We start from the raw sequence: 9,121 nt of genomic DNA, 5'->3' as shown, positions 1-9,121 counted from the left end.
GGCCAGCCTATGGATACAAGCAGGTACTAGTGTATTATCAATATACTCCGCACCTGATTGCAGCTATTGGCAGTAATTTCTTTTTATGAATCCAAACCTTAGTCTGATTGTTAGTATTTCTGTTTTGATTTTGGGATCGATCGCCTGCGCGCGCTAGGGCATTGCCGCATTGCCATCAGCCATATAAGGAAGCTCTGCCCTTTCGTTCTTGTGTCTCCTCCAACCGTCATCACCGGCTCATCCCAATGAAGCAGTTGTTGCTTCTCAGTCAGTATCAAATCCTATACTATCCAGTCCCATGACTCATATTGTCATAGCTAGACCAAATCTAAAGGTATATCCAACATACAACTAGACTATGCAAATTACTAGGTAATGTTATTGTTACATTTCTTACTACAATATTTAAAGTTATATAACAACTATACGTCAAGATAAAGTTCTAATATTTACTTTTCAGTTTGCTATATATTCCGAGAGTGATACTGTTGATTTGTTTGATATTTTTGCCGTCTAGAATTATATTTATAGTAATAAAAGTGTCATTTTCTTTTAAATTATAAAAAATGCACCTTAGATAAAGAAACAGAGGGAGTATATGTCATTGCAATTTGATCCCGGTGATATATATCTAAAAGACGCCTATAATCGCATTTTATATATGTTATATACGATTTCTTGATATTGGCCTCTTCGCCCCCCTCATACTCAAATCCTGGCTCCGCCCCTGCCAACTAGGCAATTTTGATGAGGTGTCATATCATTAAATGAAGAAAAAGATGATGGAATATCATATTATGATACCGTATCATAATAAATGCTATGCTACTTTGTGTCATACATGGTAATAAATAGAGTACTACATGATACTAATATATGATACTATGCATTAATAAGGTAGTATCATACACTAGTATCATATGCATGATACTACTATATGATACTCCCCATTACAACCAGCCTAATCACACCAGGAGCTCATTCGGGAATCTGGACGGCCCTTGCGACCGTTGAACCCCAGTCAGCGGTGCATGCATGTGAGGGGGTTGGACGAGGAATTAATGGGAAAGACGACCTCCAATAGACTGTTCATCAGGGCATCCAATAGTTTGTATGTTAGCTTGTTGGTAAAATATGCCATGTCATCAACCAACACCTTAACATACAACAACTCTAATGGGTTGTAGCTAGTTTGCCCAATAAAATGTGAGATAATAAATGAGGTGCTCTCTCATTCTACATTGGAGCTTGTGCAATGGGTGTTGGTTCATGTACATACAACCTTCCTCTCTTTCCTCATTTATTGTATGACACATCATCAAAAATCCTATGTGGCAAAGTATACCAACAACTATCTTACAACCATTGGAGATGCCCTCAGGAAACTCATCGGGAATAGTAGTAATTTGTTGATGAACTGGTTGTACACGCTGTTTAAGAAAGACGAAGAAAGAACCGGTCACCAGCAGGTTCGGCAACAACTTCTACTTCCATGACGTGAAATACTAGTACTACCTCCGTCACGGTTTAGAAGGCGCGCTTGGAAATTCTTTGGGACCTAGGTGGTTATCTATTGGTTGTGAGATGAGCTAAAAAATAGCAGTCACACTATGCATGCATATAGAAATAGTATATAGGAGTACTAATTAGCTACTAGAAATAAATGCAATGCGCCCTAAACCTTGTCTATTGTGAAAATGCACGCAAATTTAATTGTGCCTTCTAAACTGTGACGGAGGTAGTAGGACTTTTGCGTGTTACAATTCCGTTAAAATTTTGTTATTTCTCCATTGAAGTCGACCACTCACCGTTACCTTTTTCTCTGTTGGAAGTATTGCCCCTTTTATTCATATATATGTCAGCATAATCCGAGTGCAAAGCATGCATCCACAGTACAATCTGGGCGTACGTACCTGGAAACCGTGACTTCGCACAGTTCCACGCAACATCCTTCCTTAACTAGGGCATGAGCAGCACCACACCACCCCGGCGGCCCAGCGCGCCACGCTCCGCTTGGTGCAGGGACTGGTGTTGCTGGGGTGCAGGGACTGGTGTTGCTGGGGCCAAAGGAGAAGATGACTGCTAAGGCGGCCGAGGCCCTCATCCGCAGGTTCGATGAGCCACTCACCGACGACAACATCAACGTCATCGCCAAGCTGACCATACTCAACAGGGAAGCCCTGCGGGTGGCAGTAGGCCTGGCACTGGCAGGAGGCCGTAGTGTAGTCATGTTAGCTCGCCATTTGTTTCTGTAGTAGTTTTCGGCAGCGGTCCACAATAGGTCGGCTTAAGTTAGGTTCAGTTTCACTCCGTATCAGTAGTGACAGGTGGTGTAGCTGGCGCTGTCGAGGTTTGGGGCCTATTGATGGTCGGCGGTGTTCCCTGGCATGCTCGGATGTGTACTTGTTTGCTATTAGTGATTTTAGTTGTCGGAACTTGTTATTGTTGTTTCTGGAGATGACAACTGTGCCCAATGAGTAACACAACCTGTGCAATCTTAAGCTAGAACGTAAGGGGTTTGAATTCACTGGCGAGGAGAATAGTGCCCAATTGGGGCCTATTGCTGAAGCACAACGGACATCCATCCTCTGCCTGCAAGAGACTAAGTTAGAAACTTGGCTGCCCAATACCGTCAGAGAGTTGGGAGGAAATAGACTGGAAGGCTGCGATGTACTGCCAGCCATGGGCACTAAGGGAGGGGCTGCTATCCTATGGAACAAGAACACCGTCAGTTTTGTGACTCAGGCCGTCGGATGTTTCTCGATCACAGGCAAGGTTTCACTGCTGCAGGATGGATCATGGCTTTGGCTCACGACGGTGTATGAACCGGTGGATGATGCGTGCAAGGACGCCTTTCTGGCTTGTGAGGTGATCCTTCGCCTAGGTGTCGCACAGGAGAGAAAAGGGTTGACTCAAAGTGAATTCATGCTGAGAAAACAGCTTAAGCTCAAGATCCTAGGTCTGGCTACAGTGGAGAGGACAAGGAAAAGACAGGACTCTAGGATCACCTGGCTCAAGGCGGGGGACGCACCCGCAACATTTTTTCAAGATAAGATCAACTCAAGAAGAAGAAAGAACTTTATACATTCACTGCAAACGGACACAGTCACTGCCACTACGCATGAGGAGAAAGCCTCCGTTGCCCACAATCACTTTGTGAACTTGCTGGGAAGAAAGGAAACAAGGCAGTGCTCCATCAATTGGGATGAACTGGACATGCCAAGGCTGCAAAATGAGGGACTTGAAAACCCTTCTCTGGACCTGAAGTTTGGGCTGCAGTCATGGCTTCTCGGCCGAGAAAGCACCCAGACCTGATGGTTTTCTGGGAGCTTTCTTCAGAGCATGCTGGAGCACGATCAAGGGCGACGTGATGGCGGTCTTTGATCACTTCTATAGGTTGGTCGATGGAAACTTTGCAGAGCTTAACACGGCCATGATTGCCCTCATACCGAAGGAAGATGGGTCCACAAGAATGAGCGAGTTCAGACCAATCAACCTTATTCATTCTATCACAAAGCTGATCACAAAGGTGCTCTCCATGAGATTGGCTGTTGTTATAGATAGGATTTTCTCACCTACGCAGATGGCCTTCTAAAGGAGTAAGTGTATCCATGACAGTTACTTATATGTTCAGAATTCTGTCTGAGCTCTCTGTTAGAGTTGTGTCGAATATTGTGTACAAGATAGGTTACAGTTGGACTATGAGTTGTATTGTGTTTACGTAGGATGTGGAGTCGTGTCCTAGTAGGACACTTGTATCCTAGGCCTCTCTTATATAGCGGGGGTAGACACATGATGTAACATATGCCAACATAATAGCACCGGAGCGCAGGGGAAGCCGGCGGCATGTGCCGGTGTCCAGGGCGACCGGGTGTGGTATTGTAGCGGCGTCATGGGGAGGAGCGCCCATAGTCAGGCCCCGGGGATGTAGCCATATCGGTGAACCTCGTTAACAAATCTCGGTGTCATGCTCGTGTGATTGCTTGGTCCTCAGATGATCGACGATATGCCTCAGGTTTATTCTAACAAGTGGTATCATGAGCAAGGTTACGAAAAGGCTGCGGATCGTTGATTTAGAGGAAGGATTGAGTCTAAGATGCAGCCGGCTATCGGCGTGGTTCTTGACGAGATCGGTAGAAAGCAGATCAATGGGAGGCTCGTGCGCAGACAAGGCTGGACGTGCGGCGATGGATCAAGAGGATCGATCGGGGAGCGTGCAGCGGTCAGACGCGTGCAAGCGGCTGGTGAGACGATCGGGTGAGCGTCTCCTGCATCATGGAGCCGGCAGCGTGTCCGGGACGAGGCCCAAGCACGTACGCGTGGCTGGCTGCTCAGGAGCGTTGCGTACGTTCGAGATTTGTTTGAAGAGAAAGGAGGACCGGGTCCTTGGTACGAGGCAAGGCAGCCAGATCAATTCGACGGATGAAAAGAATCAAGGATGCGCGTTCATTGGAAAGCGTCGTGATAATGCAACAGCTAGCATGGGAGGTTGAGCTAGAGCTACTCCACGTGGAGATCAAAAGTTTTTTGGTTGGAATTGCTAGTAGTACACGGATGTGTCTGTACTTGTGCATCAGAAGGAGATTGCTCATGTATTTTTCACAAGGTCAACCGTACGAAGAACCATGGCGTCAACAGATACCTGTTTTGAGGTGGAGAAGTTCAACGGAACTGAAAACCTTGGGTTATGGCAGATATGGGTAAAAGATTGTTGGCATAACAGAGATGCTTGACGGCGTTGCAGGAAGTCATGTCAGCTAAGATGGAATTATCATGTGATGGATGGAAATTCGTGGAATGATCTGGGAGCCTGGGTCGGACTAGATAGTCTGAGGGGATCGACGCGAGTTGGTCGGTACAGAAGACGGTGGTGGGATCGGCGACAGCGACATAGGAGCGTGATGCTGATGGTGACCGACTTCTGGGCGTGGAAACACGTGGCACATGCCCGAGGCTTGTGTGGCTTTGACAAGACTATGGCGCGGGGTTGATTCAAGACGGTGCGCACATGAGAGCTTGAAGTCGACGAGGCGCGAGGGTGGACTCATCTATCATGGAGTCATGTTGAAGGTGGAGCTGGATTGAGGGGCTAGGTGTAAGGATCCAAAGAATCGAAGCCTATTCAGCAAGTGGAAAAAGCGAGGGACACGTAATTCGGACTGAAGCCCGGTGGTCTGATGGAAACGTGAAACTCGTCATCGGTCGGTGATGATCGGTGGTACTCTGCAGTGGGGGTTGAGTAGTGTGGGTTCGCGACGCTTGAGACTCGACCGGGACAGCGGAGGCTCGACGCGATAATAGCGGCGAGGCGTGCGGTATGCACGGGGCATGGAGACGGGCCAGGGCTCTGGTGGTCATACATGTGGTGAGACAACTGCAAATTTGACTCGGGATGACTACAAGCAACGGTGAAACTCCTTCAAGTTTCAGACAGACGGTCAAGAAAGGAGCGGTGATGTTGAGTTCAGGTAACTCTTATGTGTGACACCCAATATGTGAGTTGTTCACTTTCACGCAGGTCAGTGATCAATGTGTGATGGCGTTGGACTAATACTCTGAAAGTTGGGAGCGTAAACTAGAGTAATGTGATACTTGATTTCGCTCGAGTGTTGACTGTGATCAAGAAAAGAAGGGACTACAAGCTGCAGGTGGAGTCATATGGATTCTTTGAAGTAGCAGCGGTGCTCATGGGATAAGCTCAAGTCCAATGTACATGGAAGTTTGACGCATGGACAAATCCAGGATGATGGAGTATATTCGCCAAGGTGGAGTTTGTTAGAGTTGTGTCGAATATTGTGTACAAGATAGGTTACAGTTGGACTATGAGTTGTATTGTGTTTACATAGGATGTGGAGTCGTGTCCTAGTAGGACACTTGTATCCTAGGCCTCTCTTATATAGCGGGGGTAGACACACGATGTAACCTATGCCAACATAATAGCACCGGAACGCAGGGGAAGCCGGAGGCATGTGCCGGTGTCCAGGACGACCCGGTGCGATATTGTAGCGGCGTCATGGGGAGGAGCGCCCATAGTCAGGCCCCGGGGATGTAGCCATATCGGTGAACCTCGTTAACAAGTCTCGGTGTCATGCTCATGTGATTGCTTGGTCCTCGAATGATCAACGATATGCCTTAGGTTTATTCTAACACTCTCCATAGGAATAAAACGGCGGTGCTTCTCCTCCAATTGGATATTGCTAGAGCTTTCGATAGTGTTTCATGGGAGTACATCATGGAATTATTACAGCAGCTACGGTTCTCCTCTCGGTGGAGAGATGGGATAGCACTGCTTCTCTCGTCCTCCTCTTCGACATGCCAAATCAATGGTGATCCCGATGAGTGCATTATGCACCAACGAGGGCTGCGGCAGGGGACCCCCTCTCGCCGTTGCTGTTCAACCTTTTCATCGACACACTGCATCGACTTCTCGAGGCGGCCACTAGGACGGAAGTGTTGAACACCATTCCGGGTACGGTTGCGCCGAAGCGCACAAGTTTGTATGCTGATGATGTAGTTATCTTCATCAACCAAGTGCGTCAGGAAATAGATAGAATTTTTGATCTTCTACAGCGGTTCGGCGACGCCACGGGCCTCCGCATCAACCTCTCCAAATCTTCAGCAGTGGCCATCGGCTGCCGCGACATAGACATACGGGCTGTCCTGCAAAATTTTGGCAGCACCACGGCGACTTTCCCGATTCGGTACCTAGGTTTACCTGTTACGATAGGGCGGGTTAGGCTAGTCCATCTTCAATCTATAATTGGCAGAATCAGAGCTAGACTTGCGAGCTAGAAGGGTAGGCTGATGCCGCTAGCGGGCCGGCGTGTTCTTGTATGATGCGTGCTCTCGGCCAGGCCAACCTTCACGCTCACAACCCTGCATGCGCCCAAGAAATTCTTTAAGGATATAGATAATCGCGACGCTGCTTCCTCTAGGCGCGGGACGAGGAGATAATTGGAGGAAAATGTAAAGTGGGATGGATCACGGTGACCACGCCGGAGCAATACGGCGGACTGGGCATCCACGACCTACCTCGGTTTGCCCGTATTTTGCGGCGCAATGGCTCTGGCAAACCTGGCGCCAACCGGACAGGCCCTGGATAGGCACTGGTACACCTTGCGACACTTCTGACCAAGCTCTGTTTGCGGCCTCTACTGTGCTGACCATCGGCGATGGGGCGCCAACTTCCTTCTGCTTCTGCTCGTGGCTGGGGAGGGGGGGTGAGACAGATGATCTTCGCCAGATCCCTCGGGAAGAATAAAAATGTGAGAGATGCGCTACATGCAGACCGGTGGATCCTTTACCTGCGGGACGGTGACTCCAGCAGCATAGCCCAGCAAGTCGTTCAGCTAGCGAGGGAAATCAGGCAAGCTGGCATCACTTTGGAGCAGGGGACTCCAGATACAATCAAATGGACACTATGCGATTCGGGCATATACTCCACGCGATCTGCATATACAATGCCCAATTCGTCAACAACCAGCCTTGCAACTTCAGAGCACTCATCTAGAAAATCTGGGCTCCAGGCAAAATCAAGATGTTCCTCTGGTTGCTGCACCTAGACAAACTCTAGTGCAACGATCGGCTGCAACGGAGGGGCTGGGAAAATGGATATTTGTGCTCTATGTGCCTCCGCAATCTTGAGACCTTCGTTAATCTTTTGTGGGAATGCCCGATTGCTTTGCAGGTCTGGCACACCGCGGCTGGCTGCAGTGCTCTGAACCAACGGATATGGCGCACGGGCACATCAACAACAAACAGAGTTCAGAGAATCACAACTGCAGCAGCTCCATCCCACAAGAAGGGCACGAAATCTATGGTTGTGCTCATCTCCTGGCATATCTGGTTGGAGCGCAACTCCCGCGTTTTCAGAGGAAAGCATGCAAACGCGAGGCACATTGCTGATGCATGCAAGCACGACATAGAGCAATGGAGAATGGCAGGTGCACGATGCATAGAGCAACTCTTCGGGGATGTAACGTAAGGTTTTCCCTTACCGTGCTACTTTGTCCGGAGATTTGCATCTTCGGACTGGCTGTAATTTTCCTTTCCAATCACTTGATCACCACCTTTGTCATCTATCTCTCTGCTAAAATCAATGGAAAGCCAGCAATGTTGGACGTTTCAAAAAAAAAGATTGCATATTTTTAAGAATTATAAGCACATATACTTACTATTTATGTGCTTGATAAACAAATTCAAGTACACCATAAAAAAGTGAAACACATTGTTCATGGTGAATATTTTCCTTGCATTCAAGCGCACCACCTTGTAACTCCTACTTTTTTTAGTAATGAAAATTATGGTGCAGAAACTGGTGCCTATATATAAATTGCACCCTCCGTTTCAAAATATAAGGTGCATTAGTTTTTTCAAAATTCAAACCTCTCAACATCTGAAGACAATTATATATACATATCTAAATTGCAAAATACATAGAGTATGAAAATACTTTTCCTGAAGAATAGGATGGCAACGACTTTGTATTCTAGATATTGATTTTTCTCCTGTATAAACTTGATCAAACATAAATATATTTGACTTTTTAGACAATTTGCACACCTTATATTTTGAAATTGAGCGTTCAATTTATTTGCATACCTCTAGGTAATGAATGGGAAACATAAAAACAGAAGTACATGCAGTACGAGGAACTAAAACTCTGGAGGAAGAAGCCACATGCAACAGTTACGGCCATTACCAGCATCCCACTTGCGGTAATGGTATCCCCCTGATATGATCCTCTGCAAGTGATGCACGTCTTCACTTTTCCAGCAATACACAGTGCAGCTTCCAATGTACAACTTTGGTAAGCACTCCACATGGTAGTGGAGACAGGGGTCTTGTTCGGAGTAGTAGATGCAGTTTCTATCCACCCCACCTCGCCCGACCACCGCCTTGGAGCAAGCTGGGTGAAGAAACAGGATGTAGTCATCCAAACTCATCACCTCTTCCCACATTTTGTCGTCATTGGTGAGCTCAAAGACCCTGAAAAATTTAGTGGTATGGTCGTGACTGTCTGGCAAGACCTCCACCGCTATTGCTAGCTTGTTAGGGCATCTCCAGCCGTTGGCCTCTCAGGAAGGGCAAAAAATCGCCCCCTAAAGGCGCATCGGCGCTA

This window comes from Triticum urartu, chromosome 3, assembly GCF_003073215.2.
Source record: "Triticum urartu cultivar G1812 chromosome 3, Tu2.1, whole genome shotgun sequence".
In the NCBI taxonomy this organism is placed as follows: domain Eukaryota; kingdom Viridiplantae; phylum Streptophyta; class Magnoliopsida; order Poales; family Poaceae; genus Triticum; species Triticum urartu.
The sequence above is the reverse complement of the archived record's forward strand: the minus strand, read 5'-3'. Positions refer to the sequence as shown.